The 23,369-nt window shown below is 37.4% G+C and overlaps 1 protein-coding gene across 5 annotated transcripts in view; it reads left to right on the plus strand.

Annotated features, from left to right (window-relative positions):
- The window catches only part of ARHGEF4 (Rho guanine nucleotide exchange factor 4), a 269,889-nt gene that overhangs the window by 23,204 nt on the left and 223,316 nt on the right, over nt 1-23,369 (plus strand). The window lies entirely within an intron of this gene.

A 23,369-nucleotide genomic window follows, 5' to 3' on the forward strand; every position in this document is an offset into this window, starting at 1 on the left:
ATGGAGGGATGGGCATGTCAGGATGGAAAATCAGAAACAGGCATGAAGTATGTGGACCAGGGCCTGGAGATCGGTCCAGCCAGGGGAAGCGCATCCCAGGGCCACGAGCTCCCAGGACACTGTCCCGGAGAGGAGAAAGGGAAGGGGCTCTCTGGCCCTGTTCCTTCCTCTAGAAAGAGCATCGCTTCATGTTTGAATGGCCCTTATTTCCCTGCATGCATTCCCATGTAACCCTCTCAGAATTGTGTACACTGAGGGGAGTGAAGTTTGGAGAATTAACCTCCCAGAGTGAGGACAGTCAGGTTAAGAGCCAGGATGGAAACTGAGGAGGAGGGAGCTAACTTCTGGGGTTTGCTTATGTGCCAAATGTCTAAATACATGTTGCCATTTAATTCTCAACTCTCCTAGACCTAAGTGCTCTCAGCCTTGTTTCATAGATGGGACCAGAGGCTCTTAGGAGGAGGTACCTGGTCCCAGGTCATCTCTGTCAGCATCAGGGTGAGAATGGGATCTCCGCAGAAGCAATGTCTGCAGCCATGGATGTCAGAGTAGAGGCCCTCCTAAGAGATCACTGCGTGACAGTCACCTCACTTTACTGATGAGAGACCATGGTTTAGAAAGGGGCATGACTGGCCGAAGGTGCCCGGCCAGTGGGTGGGACAGCTGGGGTGGGCAAGGGACTTTTCTAAACCTCAGCTTCCTACACCTGGACTTTTAAAAATGCCTACCAACATACAAATGCTCTGAGAAGTCTGTAGGAAATTTTTTTATTTAACTTCGTATCATTTTCCAAAATTATCTGACAGCCAATCTCATAGTTGTTGTCTAAATCCTGTGGACTCCCCTGTGGGAGATGCTTCATGCCAGCAACCTGGGAAATTCAGGCCCACCCCTCAGATCTTGGGAAGACCCTCCCACTCCTTGTTAATTAAAAATTGCACACCTTGACTCACTCCCTTATAATCTTGCCACCAGTGGAGCAAGAAAAATGAGAGACCTTGTCTCCCTGTTTTGACACTAATTTTAACCCACCGAAGAGCCACAAAACACGGTAGGTGTAGCAGCTGGTGAAAAGTGATTTAAGATCTGTCAGCTATGTCACCTTAGGTGAGTACTTGCCCTGGCAGTGCACACGCTGAGTGTCTGTAAGGTGGGCCCGTGGTGCCTTGCAAGGCTGCTGTGCAGCTTAGTCAAGAGTAAGCAGTGGCCTGGCAGGAAGCAGACAGCTAGCTCCTCCCTCTGCAGGGAAGAGGCTTAGCATTCTAAAAATGATGCAGGCCTATTTCAAGTTGTTCGCCTTGTTGGTAAAGGGGCTGAGCTCTTGCTCTGCTGGTTATCAAAACACAGAGTTCAAGCTTTAGGCAAAAGCATGAGAAGTTGTGTGTGGAGAGACATACACCAGGCATGTCCCAGTACACAAGCCCTGTTTTTTTTTTTTGTTGTTTGTTTTTTTAAGACTTATTGATTGATTGATTGATTGATTGCTATGTTGGGTCCTCTTTTCTGGGCTAGGGCTCTCTCCAATTGCGGTAAGTAGGGGCCACTCTTCATCGCGGTGCATATGCCTCTCATTATCGCGGCCTCTCTTGTTGCGGAGCACAGGTTCCAGAGGCGCAGGCTCAGTAGTTGTGGCTCACGGGCCCAGTTGCTCCGCAGCATGTGGGATCTTCCCAGACCAGGGCGCGAACCCGTGTCCCCTGCATTAGCAGGCAGATTCTCAACCACTGCGCCACCAGGGAAGCCCCCACAAGCCCTGTTTTCAAAGGCTTCCCCAATCTGGAACATGCCCAGGAGATAACCATGGTTTTTGTACTAAAATTAGGGGTGTGTGATTGACAGTGGCTGAAAATTTGAACTTGAGATTGGCTTAGAAAACCTAGCATGGTTGGCTTCTGCACCCACAGGCCGTTTGGCCCTAAAGCAAGGCCCCTCCACCCCCATCTGGGCCTCTCCTCAGCTGACAGCACTCCAGGCCCCTTGGCTCCTCCCATTTCCCAGCTTTCCTCCCAGCCTCCTGCTTTGAGCTGAATCATACCAATTGTGTGTGTGTCCTGCCCCGTGACCACTAGTACAATTGCAAATCTTACTGCCGGCAAGTTCTTTTGTCCTAATGGGGTTTCTAACAGAGTCACTCAGAAAGGAGACTGTCCTCCGGCCAGCTCCAGTGGGAGGAAGAATTTCCCTATTGTTTTGGGATTATGGGCTGCAGGGAGATACAAAGGAGGAGACGAGAAAGAATGGCCCAGGACCTCAAAGCCACACGTGTGAACCAGGAGCCCTGGTGCCTCGCAGGACTGCAGGACGTTTGGGTGCTGCGGGGTGGCGACAGCCCGAAGCGAGGAGCGCGGGTGCCTCTGCGAGGCCTCCAGGGGAACCCAGGCTGCAGCGGGCCTGCAACATGTTACCTGCACTGCATCCGCAGGCTCGCCCGTGGGCACAGGTGCACACGCTCAGTGTTGGCTCGTGGAGCACACTTTTACAAGCCCCAGAGGCTGCAGAGCTCCTTGTCAGACTACCGAGGCAGGGCAGCTGTGGGCGCTATCTTGTTGCCTTCCTTCATCTTCAGAGGAAGGGGCACGCACAGGTTTGAATCCCAACTCACCACGCCCTGTCTGGTGTGACTGTGACCAAGCTACTTGATTTTCTCTGTGCCCATTTTTATTATCTGTAAAAATGGGAATATAGTGCCTGCCTCATACAGCTGTCATGAGACTCGTGTATGGTAAGGGTTCAGTGAATAGTATCATCATCACTCCCATCTTAGGAAAAAAGAAAATAACACTCGGAGGTCGACACCGATCAGTTTTTACTTAGCTACTACTAGTGGCAAAACTAATTAAGACATATATCGGATTCCAGTTATAGGTCTCGTTTTAGGTACCAGCTGCCTTTCATGATCAAAGAATGAATCCCAAGTGGTACAGATCAGAAACCATGTGGAGTAATACTGGAGAGTGGGTGTGGTCGTGAGGGGCGGAGGTAAGAGCACTCCTTAGGGGCTGGAATTTGGCTTGGATTTCCAAAAGATACCTCCAAGTTATCTGGACGACCTGATTTGACCAGGGCTGCTCTGCAGTGAAATGACAGCTATTCTGGGTTCCTTGGTGCCTCCTGGTGGTAACAGATTGCCTCTTGCACTTTCCTTGAGACATGAAAGCCGAAGGAAGCTATTTTGAAATTGGCTCTCCACATTAATGAAGGATATAGAACTTTTTGTTTGCCTCTGGTTTAGCCTTCTTGGCACCTCTGGCCCAGCAACATAAATCACTTCTGGGTTTCCTCCTTTTACATATCAGCCAGTAGCTTATTCACTGCCTGACCCAGCAAGCTCCCAGCCTCTAGGGGATCTCCAAAGCCAGCGGCTCAGGCCCACTCAGGCATTCCAGGTCTGTTCCATTCTGCTCTTTCCTATTTTCAGGAGACAAACCAGGCGGTGCAGTACAAAAGCTTGTCCTCTTGTTTTCTCCCCAAGTGGTGGGGGAGAGGGTGGGAGTTGTGGTGAGTGCCGGCTGGCTCAGAGCTGCGCGCTGCACTGAAGTGAGTCACGCCTCTGACGTCGCCAAGTTCACTTCTGCCTGTCTGTGCCTTTTCTTTCCTACATGGCAAAGGGAGACGAAATTTGCTCCAGCTTCCTTAAAGTGTACTCCGAGGATTCAGATTACGAAGTGGGTAGGATTATGATTCTTTTTTTATAATTAAGTTAAATTTTTTTGGAAATAATTATAGTTTCACATACAGTTATGAGAAATAATACAGAGCACTGCCATGTACCTTTCACCCAGTTTCCCCCAATGGTAGCATTTTGCAAAACTAGAGCACAGTATCACAACCAGTATATTGCACTGATACCGTAAATACGTTAACATTGCCATTACCACAAGGTCTCTTCTGGTGCTTTCTTATAGCCACACCCACGTTCCTCCATCTTTAACCACTAATAGCCACTAATCTGTTCTCCATTTCTATAATTTTGTCATTTAAATGCATTAGGGTTTGTAACACTTTGGGTTTGGATTTTTTCTCTCAGCATAATTATCTGGAGATTCATCCAAGTTGTGTGTGTATCAGTAGTGTGTTCCTTTTTATGGCTGCTATTACATAGTACGGATGTTCCAGTTTGTCTAACTGTTCACTTGCAGAAGGATGTCTGGGCCATTTCCAGTTTTGATCTATTATGAATATTGGGCTATTTTGAATTTGAGCTATTATGAATAAAGTTGCTATGAACAGGTTTTTATGTAAACATAAGTTTTGATTTCTCTTGGATAAATTCCCAGAAGTTCAGTTACTGGGTTGAATGGGATTTTGTGTTTTGATGGAAGAGTCCTTTTCATCCAAGTTGTTGAATTTGTGTGTACAGAGTTATTTGTAGTATTCTTTTATTACCCTTTTGATGCCTACAGGGTCTGTAGTGATATCTCCTGTTTCATTTCTGACATGGTAATTTGTGTCTTTTCTCTTTTTCCTTTGTCAGACTTGATAGAGCTTTGCCAATTTTATTGAGCTTTTTAAAGAACTAGCTCTGTTTTCCATTGATTTTTCTCTATTGTTTTTGTTTTCTTTTTTATGTAAATTTATTTTATTTTATTTATTTTTGGCTGCGTTGGGTCTTCGTTGCTGCGTGCGGGCTTTCTCTAGTTGTGTCAAGCAGGGACTACTCTTCATTGCGGTGTGCGGGCTTCTTATTGTGGTGGCTTCTCTTGCTGTGGAGCATGGGGTCTAGGTGCACAGGCTTCAGTAGTTGTGGTGCACAGGCTCTAAAGTGCAGGCTCAGTAGTTGCGGTGCATGGGCTTAGTTGCTCCGCGGCATGTGGGATCTTCCCAGACCAGGGCTCGAACCCGTATCCCCTGCATTGGCAGGCAGATTCTCAACCACTGCGCCACCAGTTTTTGTTTTCCACTTCACTGATTTCTGATCTTTATTGTTTATTTCCTGTTACTTGTTTAGATTTATTTTTTCTCTTCTTTAACTAGATTCTTGAGATGGAACTTGAAGTATAGATCAAGAATTTCCTTTTCATAATTTAGTGCTATAAATTTCCCTCTCAGTGTGGCTTCAGCTGTGAGCCACAATTTTTTGTTTCCTCATTTACATTCTATTTATTATTTAAAATGACACCTCACCCAAGGCTAGCTTATATCTGAATTGGCTTCTCCTACTAAACGTTTTATTGTTTGAATATTTCACACTATGTTTCAGAGAAATATAATTTGATCCAAAATTCTCTTTCTCTTCTACTGATGCATGACATCAAGTTTACCATGTCTTAAGCCTGGTGAGTATATTGAGGAAATACTGGAGTGAATATCTTGGACTACGCCTCTCACTTAGTAGGTGCTTTATAATGTTGAGTTTCTCTGCTTTATTTATGCATGAATAGTGTCCAGTGGAGTTTAAAGTATTTGTTAACATTATTACTTGCAGATTGCCTAATCAAATTCTAGACATTGTACATCACATCTTGTATTTAGTGGTGGGTTTTCAGAAATGAGTGTTACAGGAACACTGCATTCACTTACACACGTTTCTTTTCTGTTCTTTAGCTCTTATGGAATCCAGATGCTTGTCAAGTAGCATTTCTATTGTCCTAGAGTAAGGAAGAATTTCAGAGAGCTTTCCAGAACTCAGTTTTACTGCTTTTGGTCACCTCTTTCCCTGACTCTCTCGCCCCTCAGTAACCCCTTTCTCTGCTTCCAAGGGATTGAATGCACGTATCTCATCTGCTACAGCAAATCTGGTTCTCATGGTCTCTGCTATCCTCCTGTAGGCCTAGTTCTGAACCACAAGTTAGGTGATGCCTTCCTCAGGGTTTTCATCATATGCATTCAGTATCCTGGGCAGGAAAGTTAACTTCTTATTTTTTGTTGAAGCATAGTTGATTTACAATGTTATATTAGTTTCAGGTGTACAACATAGTAATTCCTTATTTTTATAGATTATACTCCATTTAAAGTCATTATAAAATAATGGCTATATTCCCAGTGTTGTACAGTATATCCTTGTAGCTTATTTATTTTATACATAGCAGTTTGTACCTCTTAATCCCCTAACCCTAGCTTGCTCCTCCTGCCGTTCCCCTCCCCACTGGTAACCACTAGTTTGTTCTGTGTAACTGTGAGTCTCTTTTGTTATATTTGTTCATTTGTTTTATTTTTTAGATTCCACATATAAGTGATGACATACAGTATTTATCTTTCTCTTTCTGACTTATTTCACTAAGCATAATACCCTCCAGGTCCATCCATGTTGTCGTAAATGGCAGAATTTCATTCCTTCTTTTGGCTGAGTAACATTCCATTGTATATATATCCCACATTTTCTTTATCCATTCATCTGTTGATGGACACTTAGGTTGCTTCCATATCTTGGCTATTGTAAATAATGCTGCTATGAGCATGGAGGTGCACATATATTTTATTAGTGTTTTCATTTTCTTAGGATATATACCTGGGAGTGGAAATGCTGGATCATAGGGTAGTTCTAATTTTAGTTTTTTGAGGAACCTACATACTGTTTTCCACAGTGGCTGCACCAGTTTACATTCCTACTAACAGTGTACTAGGGTTCCCTTTCCTCCATATCCTTGCCAACAGTTGTTATTTGTGGTCTTTTTGAGGATAGCCATTCTGATGGGTGTGAGGTGACACATCTCGATTTTGGTTTGCAGTTCTCTGATGATTATGGATGTTGACCATCTTTTCATGTGTCTGTTGGCCATCTGTAGGTCTTCTTTGGAAAAATGTTTATTAAGTTCTTCTGCCCATTTTTTGATTGGGTTGTTTGTTTTATTGATGTTGAGTTGTATATTTCAGATATTAACCCCTTACCTGTCATATCATTTGAAAATATTTTCTCCCATTCAGTAGATTGTCTTTTTGTTTTGTTGATGTTTTCCTTAGCTTTTCCAAAGTTTTAAAGTTTAATTAGGTCCCATTTGTTTATTTTTGCTCTTGTTTGTTTTCCCTTAGGAAATAGATCCAAAAAAATATTGCTGCAACTGATGTCAAAGAATGTTCTGCCTATGTTTTCCTCGAAGAGTTTTATAGTGTCTGGCCTTACATTTAGGTCTTTAATCCATTTTGAGTTTATTTTTGTGTATGGTGTTAGGGAGTGTTCTAATTTCGTTCTTTGACATGTAGCTGTCCAGTTTTCCCAGCACCACTTATTTAAGAGACTTTTTCTTCATCAAATATTTTTGCCTCCCTGGTCGTGAATTAATTGACATATGTATGCAGGTTTATTTTGGGGCTCTCTATTCTGTTCCATTGATCTAAGTGTCTGTTTTTGTGCCAGTAACATATTGTTTTGATTACAGTACTTTTGTAGTGTACTCTGAAGTCAGAGAGTGTGATACCTCCAACTTTGTGTTATTTTTCTCAAGATTGCTTTGACTATTCAGGGTCTTTTGTGGTTACATATAAATATTAGAATTATTTGTTCTAGTTCTGTCAAAAATGTCATGGGTATTTTGATAAGGATTGCATTAAATCTGTAGATTGCTTTGGGTAGTATGGACATTTTAACAATATTAATTCTTCCAGTTCATAAAAAGAGATATCCTTCTAATTTGTTTGTGTTGTCTTCAATTTCCTTCATCAGTGTCTTAGAGTTTTCAGAGTATAGGTCTTTCACCTCCTTGGTTAAGTTTATTTCTAGGTATCTTATTATCTTTAATTCAATTTTAAAGAGATTGTTTGCTTCCTTTCTCTTTCTGATAGTACTTACTAGTGTATGTAGAAAAGCAACAGATTTCTGCATATTAAATTTGTATCCTGCAACTTTACTGAATTCATGTCATCTGCAAATAGTGACAGTTTTACATCTTCCCTTCCAATTTGGATGCCTTTTATTTCTTTTTCTTGTGTGATTGGCATGGCTATGACTTCCAATACTATGTTAAATAGAAGTGGCAAGAGTGGGCATCCTTGTCTTGCTCCTGATTTTAGAGGAAGCACTTTCAGCTTTTCACCATTGAGTATTATGTTGGCTGTGGGTTTGTCATACAGAGCTTTTATTATGTTGAGATATGTTCCCTCTATGCCCACTTTGGTAAGAGTTTTAATCATGAATGGATGTTGAATTTTGTCAAATGCTTTTTATGCCTCTATTGAGATGATCATATGATTTCTATCCTTAGCTTTGTTAATGTGGTGTATCACATTGATTGGTATGCAGGTATTGAACCATCCTTGCACCCCTGGAATAAATCCCACTTGATCGCAATGTATGATCCTTTTTATGTATTGTTTAATTTGGCTTGCTAACATTTTGTTGAGGATTTTTTGCGTCTATATTCATCAGAGATATTGGCCTGTAATTTTCTTTTTTTGTACTGTCTTTGGTTTTGGTACCAGCCTTTACTATATCTTTGCCTTTACCAATGGGATTTTCCCTCCTATACCTTCTTATTTCTTGTTCTAGCCTTTTCTTTTTCACTTAAAGAAGAAACTTTAACACTTGTAAGGTCCGTTTAGTATTGATGAAGTCCTTTAGCTTTTGCTTGTCTGAGAAGTTCTTTATCTCTCCTTTAATTCTGAATGATATCCTTGCTAAGTAGAGTGTACTAGGTTATAGATTTTTCCCTTTCAGCACTTTAAATATATTGTACCACTCCCTCCTGGTCTGCAAAGTTTCTGCAGAAAGATCAGCCAATAACGTTATGGGGCTCCGTTGTATGTGACTCTTTGTTTTTCTCTTGCTGCTTTTAGAATTCTCTTTATTTTTAACTTTTGCCATTTAATTATGATACGTCTTCATAAGGGTCTCTTTGGGTTCATCTTATTTGGGACTATCTATGCTTCCTGTATCTGGATGTCTCTTTCCTCCTTCAGGGTCGGCAAGTTTTAGCCATAATTTCATCAAATACATTTTCTACTTCTTTCTCTCTCTCTTCTACTTCTGAGACCCCTATAATGCAAATATCAGTACACTTGATGTTGTCCCAGAGGTCCCTTAAACTATCCTGATTTTTTCAAATTTGTTTTCTTTTTGCTGTTCCAAATGGGTGATTTCCACTATTCTATCTTCCATTTTTGGTTATGTGTTCTTCTGTATCACCTAATCTACTTTTGATTCCCTCTAGTGTATTTTCCATTTCAGTTATTGTGTTCTTCAGCTCTGAATGGTTCTTTATATTTTCTAGTTCTTTGTTAAAATTCTCACTGTGTTCATCTATTCTTTTACCCAATTTAGCATTCTTATTACTATTCCTTTGAACTCTTAATCAGGTAAATTATTTATGTTTGTTTCATTAGGGGTTTTTTTCAGGGTTTTTTAAAATTATGATATGTCTTCATATGGGTCTCTTTGTGTTCATCTTATTTGGGACTATCTATGCTTCCTGTACCTGGAAATCTGTTTCCTTCTTCAGAATCAGAAGGCTTTATCCATAATTTCATTAAATATATTTTCTACCCCTATCTCTTTCTCTTCTCCTTCTGAAACCCTTAAAATGCAAATGTTAGTACATTTGATGTTGTCCTAGAAGTCCCTTTAAACTATCCTCATTTTTTCAAATTTGTTGTGTTTTTTTTCTGTTCTGATTGAGTGATTTCCACTATTCTATCTTCCAGATTGTTTATGCAATCTTCTTTATCACCTAGTCTGCTGTTAATTCCTCCTAGTGTATTTTTCATTTCACTCATTGAAAAACAGCTCTAACTTTTTAAAAAAATATATTCTAGTTCCTTGTTAAAATTCTCACCATGTTTATCAATTCTTTTCCCCTGTGCAGTTAGCATTCTTATTGCTATTGCTTTGAACTCTTTGTGTGCTAAATTATTTACCTCTGTTTCATTAGAGGTTTTTCTCATGGTGTTTTTTCATATTGTTTCATTGAAACAAATTCCTCTGTCTTCTCATTTTGGTTAACCTTCTCTAAGTTAGATGAAACAGTTACGTATCCCAGTCTTAAAGTGGTGTCCTTGTGTGGGAGAGTCTCTGCACAGTCTCTGTGTGCCCAGTGGCTGGATGTGAAGTGAGCATGGGATGAATCTTCCCCTGGGGTGTACTGGCAGCTACCACCTTGGTGAGAGGTAGGGCTGGAGTTAGAGGGGCTATAGTCAGAGCCAAGTGTGAGGCAGGGCTTCGCCTATGCTCAATGACAGTCACAGCTCTCTCAGGGGTGGGGTCAGGACCCAAGGTTCTGGAACAGAAGTCCTGAGTTTCAGGTCTGAGCTGGTTCCATTCCCTCTTTGTGTGCTCACTCTCCTTGGCAACAGCATTTCTACCCTAGTGGAGAGCAGCGCCAGAGAAAGAGGGGCAGGCACCCAGTGCAGGCGGGCATGTGTGCTTGGGTGGTCACAGGAAACCAGCCAGAGACCCAAGCAGTTTTCAGCCTCCTTCCTTGTCATTGTTCCCAGGAGCAAGCAAGCATTGTGTACTCCACAAGTGGAGTTTCAGTTTTTTACAGCCCTCTAGTAATGCCCATTGGTTTTCAAACCATCTAATGGGATTCGTCTTCCCAGTGTTAGATCCCAGGGCTGGGGTGCCCAATATGTGGCCTGAACCCCTCACTCCCCAGGGAGGATCTCCAAGCCCATGTTTTCCCCCTCCTCTTCTGTGTCCCCTGCTAGGGGAGTGGGTCTCGACCTGATCACTTCTCCTCTCTTCCTACCAGACTCCGTGTGAAATTTTCTTTACAGCCTTGGTTGTAGAAGAGCCTTTCTGCCAGTCTCCAGGTTGTTTTTGGTGAGAGTTACTCCACATGTAGATGTATTTTTGAGGTGTTTGTTGGGGGAGATGAGCTCAGTGTCCTCCTACTCCACCATCTTGATCTTGATGTGCCACAGTTTTTTATATATTGCATTTTCATTTTCATTTGGTTAATTTTTTTTACATTTTCCTTGAGACTTCCTCTTTGACCATGGATTATTAAGAAATGTGTTGTTTAGTTTCCAAGTGTATAGAGATTTTTCTGTTCTTTCTATTACTGATTTCTAATTTAACTGTTATAGCCAGACAACATTTTCTGTATGATTTTGGTCCCTTTAAATGTATTGAAGTTTTATGGCCAGGATATGATCTATCTTGATACACGTTTTGTGGATTCTTGAAAATAATTGCAGCTATTGGGTGGAGTGTTCTATAAATTTCTATTAAATTTTATTGGTTGATGGTTTTGTTGACCTCTTCCGTCTCTTTGTTGATTTCCATCTATTGTTCAACTAGGTGTTGAATTCTTCAACTATATTGCAGATCTATTTCTCCTTTTAGTTCTATCAGTTTTAGCTTCATATATTGTGCAGCTTTCTTTATTCATGCATATGCATTTAGGATTGCTATGTCTTCTTGGAGGATTAGCTCTTTAATCATTATATGATGTCCCTTTCTGTCTCTGTTCATTTACTCTGAAGTCTAATTTATATGACTATAAGATAGCCCTTTTTAAATTTCTTTTTACTAATATTTGCATGATGTATCATTTCTCATTTGTCCATTTTCAACCTGCCAATATAGTTACATTTGGAGAGAATTTCTTGTAGAAAGCACGTATCTGGGCCAGGTTTTAATCCACTTTGCCAATCTCTATCTTTTCATTGCTGTTAGACCATTTACACTTAATGTAAATATTGATATGGTAGGGCTAAGTCTTCCATTTTATTTTTATTTTAAGTTTGTTCTCTCTCTCACGTCTCTGTTTTCTTTTTCTTCCCTTTCTGTGGGTTACTTGAGCATTTTAGGTTAATTTTTAATACATAAACTTTATTTTTAGAGGATTTTTAGGTTTATGTAAAAATTAAATAGAGAGTAAGGAGAGTTCACATATATTCCTTCTCCTCATCCCCCACTGACAGTTTATCCTATGATTAACATCTTGCATTGATGTGGTGCATTTGTTACATTGATGAACCAATATCAATACATTAACTAAACTCCATTTTTTACATTAAGGTCACTCTTTGTTTTCTTTTAATTTTATTTATTGATTGATTTTAACATCTTTATTGGAGTATAATTGCTTTACAATGGTGTGTTAGTTTCTGCTGTATAACAAAGTGAATCAATTATACATATACATATATCCCCATATCTCCTCCCTCTTGTGTCTCCCTCCCACACTCCCTATGCCACCCCTCTAGGAGGTGGACACAAAGCACCGAGCTGATCTTCCTATGCTATGCAGCTGCTTCCCACTAGCTATCTACTTTACATTTGGTAGTGTGTATATGTCCATGCCACTCTCTCACTTCGTCCCAGCTTACCCTTCCCCCTCCCCACGTCCTCAAGTCCATTCTCTACGTCTGTGTCTTTATTCCTGTCCTGCCCCTAGGTTCTTCAGAACCTTTTTTTTTTTTTTAGATCCATATATATGGGGTCACTCCTTGTGTTGTACAGTTTTGGAGGAGTTTTGAAACTTGAACATCATGTATCCACACTTATAGTATCATACAGAATAGTTTCAATGCCTTAAAAATCCCCTTTGCTCCACTCCCCTCCTCCCAACCACTGCAACCACTGATCTTCTTCCAGAATGTCATATAGTTGGAATCATACAGTACGTAGCCTTTGAAGACTGGCTCCTTTCACTTAGCAATATGCATTTAAGTTTCCTCCATGTCTTTTTGTGACTTGATAGCTCATTTCTTTTTATCTTTAAGTAATATCCAATTGTATGAATGTACCACAGTTGGTTTATCCATTCACCAACTGAAGAAAATCTTGGTTTTCAAGTTGGGCAGTTATGAATAAGCCTACTCATAAATGCTTATCTGCAGGTTTTTTGTGAATGTAATTTTCAAATCATTTGGATAAATATCACTGAGTGTAATTACTGGATCATAAGGTAAGAGTATATTTAGTTTTGTAAGAAACTGCCAAACTGTCTTCCAAAGTAGCTGTACTATTTTGCATTCCAACCAAGAATGAATGAGAGTTCCTGTTTTTCCACATTCTTGCCATCATTTGGTGCTGCCAGTGTCTTGGATTTTAGCCATTCTGATAGGTGTGTATGGATATCTCACTGTTGCTTTGATTTGCAATTTCCTAAGGATATGTGACGTTAAGCATCCTTTTACAGTCTGTCTGCCATTGGTATATCTTCTTGGTGAGGTGTCTTCAATATTTTGTCCCTTTTTCATTGGCTTATTTATTTTCTTATTGCTTGGTTTTAAGAGTTCTTTGTATATTTTGGAATTAAGTCCTTTATCAGATATGTGTTTTGCAAATATTTTCTGCTAGTTTGTAGTTTGCCTTCTTGTTCTCTTAACAATGCCTTTGGGCTTCCCTGGTGGCACAGTGGTTGAGAATCCACCTGCCAGTGCAGGGGACACGGGTTTGAGCCCTGGTGCAGGAAGATCCCACATGCCGTGGAACAACAAAGCCCATGCCACAACTACTGAGCCTGTGCTCTAGAGCCCATGAGCCACAACTATTGAAGCCCACATGCCTAGAACCCATGCTTCATAACAAGAGAAGCCACTGCAATGAGAAACCCATGCACCACAACGAAGAGTAACCCCCGCTTGCTGCAACTAGAGAAAAGCCCGCACGCAGCAACAAAGACCCAATGCAGCCAAAAATAAATAAATAAAATAAAATAGATTTTTTTAAAAAAATGCCTTTCACAGAACAGAAGTTTTTAATTTTAATGAAATCCAACTTATCAGTTTTTTCTTTCATGTATTATATTTTCAGTGTTGTATCTAAAAACTCATTGCCAAACTCAGGGTCACCTAGACTTTCTCCTATGTTATCTTGTAGAAATTTTATAGTTTTATACTCTACACTTGGGTCTATGATCCATTTTTAGCTTTTTTGGTGGAAAGTGTAAGGTCAGTGTCTAGATTATTATTTTTTGTATGTGGATGTCCAGTTGTTCCAGCACCATTTGTTAAAAGACTATTCTTTCTCTACTGTATTGACTTTTGCTCCTTTGTCAAAGATAAGTTGACTATATTTGGGTGGGTTTATTTCTAGACTATTCTGTTCCATTGATCTATCTGTCCTTTCAATAATACCGCACTATCTTGATTACTATAGCTTTGAAGCAATTAATACTATAGATAATACCATAGCTATATAGTCTTGAAAAGTAGCTATAGTCTGAAAAGCAGTTATATAGTCTTAAAGTTGGATGGTGTCAGATCTCTGAATTTATTCCTCTTCTTTAATATTGTGTTGGCTAATCTGGATCTTTTGTCTCTCCAAATAAACTTTAGACTCAGATTATATGACTTTCAATATAAACTTTATTTTTTAATAGATCTTTATTGGAGTATAATTGCTTCACAATACTGTGTTAGTTTCTGTTGTACACCAAAGTGAATCAGCCATATGCATGCATATGTCCCCATATCCCCTCCCTCTTGAGCCTGCCTCCCATCTTCCCTATTCCACCCCTCTATGTCATCGCAAAGTACCGAGCTGATCTCCCTGTGCTATGCTGCTGCTTCCCACTAGCTAACTATTTTACATTCGGTAGTGTATATATGTCGATGCTACTCTCACTTTGCCGCAGCTTCCCCCTCCCACCCCATGTCCTCAAGTCCATTCTCTACATCTACATCTTTATTTCTGCCCCGCAACTAGATTCATCAGTACCTTTTTTCTTTTTTTTAGATTCCATATGTATGTGTTAGAATACGGTATTTGTTTTTCTCTTTCTGACTTACTTCACTTTTTATGACAGACTCTATGTCCATCCACCTCACTACAAATAACTCAATTTCATTTCTTTTTATGGCTGAGTAATATTCCATTGTATATATGTGCCACATCTTCTTTATCCATTCATCTGTCAATGGACATTTAGGTTGCTTCCATGTCCTGGTTATTGTAAATAGTGCTGCAGTGAACATTGTGGTACATATCTCTTTTTGAATTATGGTTTTCTCAGTGTATATACCCAGTAGTGGGATTGCTGGGTCATATGGTAGTTCTATTTTTAGTTTTTTAGGGAACCTCCATACTGTTTTCCATAGTGGTTGTATCAATTTACATTCCCACCAGCAGTGCAGGAGGGTTCCCTTTTCACCACACCCTTTCCAGCATTTATTGTTTCTAGATTTTTTGATAATAGCCATTCTGACCAGCATGAAGTGATACCTCATTGTAGTTTTAATTTGCATTTCTCTAATAATTAGTGATGTTGAACATCTTTTCATGTGCCTCTTGGCCATCTGTATGTCTTCCTTGGTGAAATGTCTATTTAGGTCTTCCACCCATTTTTTAATTGGATTGTTTGTTTTTTTGATATTGAGCTCCATGAGCTGTTTGTATATTTTGGAGATTAATCCTTTGTCTGTTGTTTCATTTGCAAATATTTTCTCCCATTCTGAGGGTTGTCTTTTTGTCTTGTTTATGGTTTCCTTTGTTATGCAAAAGCTTTTAAGTTTAGTTAAGTCCCATTTGTTTATTTTTATTTCCATTACTCTAGGAGGTGGGTCAAAAAGGATCTTGCTGTGGTTTATGTCAAAGAGTGTTTTTCCTGTGATTTCCTCTAAGAGTTTTATAGTGTCTGGTCTTACATTTAGGTCGTTAATCCACTTTTGAGTTTATTTTTGTGTATGGTGTTAGGGAGTGTTCTAATTTCATTCTTTTACATGTAGCTGTCCAGTTTTCCCAGAACCATTTATTGAAGAGGCTGTCCTTTCTCCATTGTATGTTCTTGCCTCCCTTGTCATTCAACATTAAGTTTAGAATCAGACACAGCTTAGAATCAGTCCACAAAGTAACTTACTGGAATTTTTACTGGAATTGCACTGAATCTATATATCAAGTTGGAAGAACTTAATTGTAACAATAATGGGTCTTCCTACCCATAAACATGGACTATCTCTCCATTTATTTATGATTTCTTTTATCAGAGTTGTGCAATTTCCCTGATATAAATCTTATTTATATTTTGTTAGATGTATACCTAAATATCTCATTTAGATAATTAATTAGGTGCTTGTGTAAGTGGCATCTGTGTTTTTAATACAAATTCCAATTGCTTATTGCTGGTATATAGGAAAGCAATTGACTTTTATATATTTACTTTGTATCCTGAAACCTTGCTATAATTGCTTATTATTTCTAGGGTATTATTATTATTATTATTATTATTATTATTATTATTATTACTACTACTAATTCTTTGAGATTTTCTACATAGACAATCATGTCATCTGTGGGCAAAGACAGTTTTATGTCTTCCTTCCCAATCTGTATACCCAATCTTTTCTTTTCTTTTCTTGTCTTATTACATTAGCTGGAATTTCTAGTACATCTAGGAGTGATGAGAGGAAACATCCTTGGCTTTTTCCAGTTCCTTTGAGGGAAAGCATCTGTTTCTGACTACTAAGTATGACATTAGCTATAGATTTTTTGGTAGATGTTCTTTATCTACAAAAGGAAGATAAAGAGGAAGTTTATCCTCTAATTCTAGTTTGCTGAGAGTAATTTTTTTCATGAACTGTGCTGGCTTTTAGCAAATGCTTCTTCTGAATCTATTGATGTGACCATATTATCTCTCTTCTTTAACATGTTGATGTAACTGATTGCATTACTGGATTACATTTAGAATGTTGAACCAGCTGTGCATACCTTGGTCACATTTGGTCATAGTATGTAATTCTTTTTACAGATTTGAGTTATTAATATTTTGTTGAGGATTTTGCATTTATGTTGTGAGAGATATCTGTAATTTTCTTTTCTTGTAATGTCTTTTTTGTCTGGTTTTAGTATTAGGTTAATCCTGTTATAATGAGTTAGGAAGTGTTCCCTCTGCTTTTATTTTCCTGGAGAAATTGTAAAGAATTGTTATCATTTGTTCCCTAAACGTTTTGTAGAATTCACCAGTGAACCCATGTGGGCCTGGTGCTTTCTGTTTCAGAAGACTATTAATTATTGACTTAATTCCTATAATAAATGTAGATCTATTTAGATTATTTCTTCTTGTGTGAGTTTTGCTGTATGTCCATTAACCTTGTGTATTTCAAGCAATTAGTCCATTTTCTCTAAGTTATGAAATTTATGGGAACACAGTTGTTCATACTGTTCCTTTATTATTCTTTTAATGTCCATGAGATCAGTAGCGATAGCCTGTCTTTCATTTCTGATAATAGTAATTTGTGTTTTCTTTTATTCTTGGTTAGCCTGGCTAGAGGATTGTCAATTTTATTATCTTTTCAAAGAACCAGGTTTTGATTTCTTTGATTTTTTGTGTTGTTTTCCTATTTCAGTTTCTTTAACTTCTACTCTCGTTTTTATTATTTCTTTTTTTTCTACGTACTTTGAAGTTCATTTGCTCTTTATCTAGTTTCATAGCTAGATTATTGATTTTATATATTTCTTCTTTTCTAGTATGTACATTTGATGCTATAAATTTCCCTCTAAGCACTGATTTTGCTGCACCCCACAAATTCTAAGTTGTATTTTCATTTTGTTCAAAATACTTTATTTCTTGAGACTTTTTTTGACTCATGTATTGTTTAGAAGTGTGCTGTTTACTCTCCAAATATTTTGACCTTTTTCAGCTAACTTTTTGTTATTGACTTGTTATTGTGGTCTGAGAGCATATGTTGTATGATTTCCATTTTTAAATTGTTAAGATGTGTTTTATGACCCATACTTAATATCTACCTTGATGAATGTTCCATGTAGGCTTGAGAAGAATTTGATTTCTGTTGTGGGATAGTGCAATCCATACCTATGAGCAGATTGATGATTGATGGTGCTCTTCAGTTCAATTGTATCCATACTACCTATTGGATCTTCAATTACTAATAGAGGGGTTTTTTTTTTTTTTTAAGAAATTCACGTTCTTTTTTATTTATTTATTTATTTATTTATTTATTTATGGCTGTGTTGGGTCTTCGTTTCTGTGCAAGGACTCTCTCTAGTTGTGGCAAGTGGGGACCACTCTTCATCACGGTGCGCGGGCCTCTCACCATCGTGGCCTCTCTTGTTGCGGAGCACAGGCTCCAGACGCGCAGGCTCAGTAATTGTGGCTCACGGGCCCAGTTGCTCCGTGGCATGTGGGACCTTCCCAGACCAGGGCTCGAACCCATGTCCCCTGCATTGGCAGGCAGATTCTCAACCACTGCGCCACCAGGGAAGCCCCTAATAGAGGGGTTTTTAAGTCTCCAGCAAGAATAATGAATTTGTCTTTCTCCTGTTCTTTTTTTTTTTTTTTTTTGCCTCATATATTTTGACCCTGTTTTTAGGTGCATGCACATTAATGATTATTATGTCTTCTTGAAGAATTTACCTCTTGATCATTATGTAACATCCTCTATATTCCTGATAAATTTTCCTAGCTCTGTGATCAACTTTGCCTGAAATTAAGATAGATACTTTAGTTTTCTTTTGATTAGTGTTAACATGGTATACCTTTCCCCATGATTTTACTTGTTTTTCTTTTTTATTATGATAAAATATACATAACATAAAACTTACAGTTCTAACAATTTTAAGTGTACAATTCAGTGGCATTACATGCACTCACATTATGGTGCAACTGGTGCAACCATCACCATCATGCATCTACAAAATGTTTTTCACTTCCCATACTGAAACTCTGTACCCATTAAATAATAACTCCCCATTTCCCCCTCACCCAAGCCCCTGAAAACAACCATTCTATTTTTATCTCTATGAAATTTTCTACTCTGTGTGTTTCATATAAGTAGAACCATACAGTATTTGTCCTCTTCTGGCTGGCTTATTTAACATAGCATAATGTCTTTAAGGTTCATCCATGTTATAACATGTATCATAATTTCCTTTCTTTTTAAGGCTGAATATACCAGGTTTTGTTTATCCATTGAGGGACACTTGAGTTTCTTCTCTTTTATGACTATTGTGAATAATGCTGCTATGATACAGATGTACAAATATCTGTTTGAGTCCCTGCTTTCAATTCTTTCAGATATATACCCAGAAGTGGAATTGCTGGATCATATGGTTATGGTAATTCTATGTTTAATTTTCAGAGTAACAGTCATACTATTTTCCGTAGCAGCTGCAGCATTTTATGTTTCTACCAGCAATGCAGAAATGTTCCAATTTCTCCACAACCTTGCAAACACTCATTATGTTCTCTTTTTTTAATAATAGCCCTCCTGCTGGATATGAAGTAGTATATCATTGTGGTTTTTATTTGCCTTTCCCTAATGGCTACTGGTGTTGCACCTTTTTTAAGGTGCTAATTGGCCACCCTATGACTTTTTGGAGAAATGTCTATTCAAGTTATTTTACCCATTTTTAAGTGGGTTTGCTTATTTTGTTGTTGAATTGTATGAGTTCTTTATGTATTCTGGAAGTTAATACTTTGTGAGCTGTATGATTTGCAAATGTTTTCTCCCATTATGGGTTGCTTTCACTCTGTTGATAAGAGACCATGATGCAAAAATTTTTAATTTTGACAAAAGTCCAGTTTATCTATTTTTGTTACCCGTGCTGTTGGTGTCATATGCAAGGAATCACTGCCAAATCCAATGTCATGCAGCTTTTCCCCTATGTTTTTTTTCTAAAATTTTTTATAGTTTTTAACTCCTACATTTAGGTCTTTGATCTGTGTTGAGTTAATCTTTGTATATGATGTAAGGGAAGGTTCCAACTTCATTCTTTCACACGTGGATATTCAGCTTCCCAATACCATTTGTTGAATAGACTGTCCTTTATTGCCACCCTTGTCAAAAATCATTTGATCATATACATGAGAGTTTATTTCTGGGCTCTCTATTCTATCCCATTGGTCTATATGTCTGTCTTTATGCCAGTAACAAACTGTTTTGATTACTGTAGATTTGTAATAAGTTTTGAAATCAGGAAATGTGAGACTTCCTACTTTGTTCTTCTTTTCCAAGATTGTTTTGGCTACTTGTTGCTCCTTGAGACTCCATTTGAATTTTAAGATGGGTTTCTCTATTTCTGCAAAAAATATGTCATTGGGATTTTGATAGGGATTGCGTTGAATCTGTGGATCATTTTAGGTAGCATTGTCATCTTAGCAGTATTGAGTATTCCAATCTATGAACATGAAATACCTTTCCCTTTATTGGTGTCTTCTTTAATTTCTTTCAGCAATGTTATGTAGTTTTCAATGTACATGTCTCTCACCCCCTTTGTTAAGTTTATTCCTAAGTATTTTATACTTTTTCTTGCTACTGTAAATAGAAATTTCTTAATTTCCTTCTGGATTTTTCATTGTTAGTGTATAGAAATGTAAGTGAATTTTGTATGTTGATTTTTGTATCCCACAAAATTGGTTTTTGGTGGGGTTTTTTGCTGAATTGCTAATTCATTTATTAGCTTTGACAGTTTTTTGTGTGTGTTATGTGGAGTCTTTTCGTGTATATTTGGAATATAAGGTCATGTTATCTGCAAACAAAGATAATTTTATTCCTCCCTTTTCAATTTGGATGCCTTTTATTTATTCTTCTTGCCTATTTGCTCTTGTGAGGACTTCCATGACTATGTTGAATAGAAATGGAGAAAGTGGGAATCCTTATTTTGTTCCTATTTGGGGGGAAAAGCTTTCAAACTTTGACCACTGAGTACGATGTTAGCTAAGGATTTTTCATATATGGCCTTTGTCATATTGAGGAAGTTGCCTTCTATTCCTGGTTTATTGGGAGTGTGTTTTATTAAGAAAGGGTATTGACTTCTGTCAAATATTTTTTCTTCATCAGTTGAGATGATCGTGTTTGGTTTTGTTGTTGTTGTTGATTTGTTTGTTTTTCCCTTCATTCTAGTAATTGATTTTACGAAATCAATTTTCATATGTTGAAGCATTATTACATTCTGGGGAAAAAATCATTTGGTCATGATACTTACTTTTCAATATGCTGCTGAATTCAATTGGCTAGTGTTTTATTTAAGATTTTTGCATCAACATTCATAAGGGATATTGATCTGTAGTTTTCTTGTCTGGTGTTAGTGTCAGGGTGATACAGGCTTCAAAGAAGGAGTTGGGAATTATTCCCTCCCCTTCAATATTTTGGAAAGTTTGAAAATAATTGGTGTTAATTCTTCTTGAAATGTTTGGTAGTATTTACCAGTTAAGCCATTTAGTCCTGGGCTTTTCTTTGTCCTTGAGGATTTTGACTACTGATTCACTTTCTTTACTAGTTATAGATATATTCAGATTTTTTATTTATTCATGATTCAATTTTGGTGGATTGTGTGTTTCTAGGAATTCGTCTATTTCATTTAGGTTAAACAATATGTTGGTATACAAATGTTTATAGTATTCTTTTTATTTCTGTAACATCTTTAGTATTGTCGTTGCTTTTATTTCTAATGTTAGTAATATGTCAGTTCCCTCTGCCAGTTTTGGGTTTAATTTGCTTTTCTTTTCCTTAAGGTGCAAATGTAGGTTATTGATTTGAGATGTTTCCTTCCTTTTTAATGTATGCATTTACAACTGTAAATTTTCTTCTTACCACTGCTTTTACTGTATCCCATAGGTTCTGGTATTTTGTGTCTTCATTTTCAATAATCTCGGTGTATTTTCTAATTTTGCTTTTAATTTCCCCTTTGACCCACTGGTTTTTCAGAATGTGTTGTTTAATTTCCTCATATTTGTGAATCCAGTTTTCCTTCTGATACTGATTTCTAACCATTGTGATAGAAAAATATTTTTTATAATTGCAACCTTTTAAAATTTATTGAGACGTGTTGTGGCCTAACATATGGTCTATCTTGGATAATGTTCCATGTGCACTTTTGAAAAATATGTATTATGCTGTTCTTTGGTGTTCTGTATATTTGTTAGGTCTAATTAGTTTATGATTTTGTTCAAGTCCTCTATTTCATTATTGATCTTCTGTTTGGTTGTTTTACCATATTTAAAGTGGTATATTGAAGTCATATATATATATATATGTTATTATTATAGGAATTTCTTTTTCTCCCTTCAAATCTATAATGTTTGCTTCATGTATTTGGGGGCTCTGATGTTTGGTGAATATATGTTAAAATTGTTATATCTTCTTGGTGAATTGATCCTTTTATCAATCTATATTGTCTTTGTCTCTGTAACAGTTTTTGATTTAAGGTCTAATTTGTTTGATTTAGTATAGCCACTTTAGCCCTCTTTTGGTTAGTATTTTCATGGAATATATTTTTCAATCCTTTCACCTTCAACCTATTTGTGTCTTTATATCTAAAGTGAGTCTCTTGTAGACATCATACAATTGGATCACCAAGGTTTTTTTAAAAAACCAATTCTGCCATTTGATGCCTTTTGATTGGAAAGTTTAAGCCATTTACATTTAAAGTAATCACTGATAAGAAGGGATTTACTCTGCCATTTTGCTATTTATTTTTTGTATGTCATATAACCTTTTTTATTCCTCATTTCCTCGATTACTGTCTTTTTACTGAAGTTGCTTTTTATTGAAGTATAGTTGATTCACAATATTGTGTTAGTTTCAGGTGTACATCAAAGTGATTCAGTTACATATATATTTCTCAGATTATTTTCCATTATAAGCTATTACAAAATATGAATATAGTTCCCTGTGCTATACAATAAATTCTTGTTGCTTATGTCTTTTATGTATAGTAGTTTTTATCTGTTAATCCCATACTCCTAATTTATCCCTCCCCACTTCCTTTCCACTTTGGTAACCATAAGTTTGTTTTCTTTTTCTTTTTTTCAATATGTAATAGCCTTTATTAAATTGTATAAATTGTCCTACATCTTGGTATAAGAATAATGGCTGGTATTAATTATAAAACTCCTCCTTAAACACAAAAGAACATTACATTTGAATTATCTTTTTCTACCCAGAGTAGTCTTGTCTTGATACAAATAATTCATGTTCATCCTGCAACTTGAAACAAGTTGATAACATGCCACATTTTTTTATCTTGTCAATTTAGAAAAAAAAAAGTCATATTCAATATTTACAGATTTAACCTAGTTCACAGAATATACAAATGTTATGTGTGATAAAATCCCACAAATTAGATCCAATTTTATAGATTTTCCCTGATTTACCTTAAATTTAAAGTATCTCTACCACATACATTTTAAGTTATTTTTAAATAACAGTTTTAGTTTTGCATGTGTATTGTTTCTGGGTAACAAGATGTTAAGTTGTCCTGCTATTGTGATATGACAAGCTACTTAAATTCTCTTCTCTACATTCCATGTACACACTTTAAATAGAGATAAATATGATGGTGCTGGAAAGAATAATGACACCATTAGAATAATGGGTTGCATTTATTCTTTACTGATTATGGATACTTTCCTTACTAGCCATATGCATTAAAAGAAAATTGTGAACCAGTAAAATAAACTAGACGAACAGAAATACTGCATGATGTCACTTATATGTGGGATCTTGCCAAACAAAAGTCTAACTCATAGAAACACAGAATAGAATGGTGGTTGCCAGGGTTGGAATGTGGAGGAAATAGGAAGCTCTGC

The sequence above is a fragment of the Balaenoptera musculus genome, chromosome 7 (assembly GCF_009873245.2).
Source record: "Balaenoptera musculus isolate JJ_BM4_2016_0621 chromosome 7, mBalMus1.pri.v3, whole genome shotgun sequence".
NCBI classification, from domain to species: domain Eukaryota; kingdom Metazoa; phylum Chordata; class Mammalia; order Artiodactyla; family Balaenopteridae; genus Balaenoptera; species Balaenoptera musculus.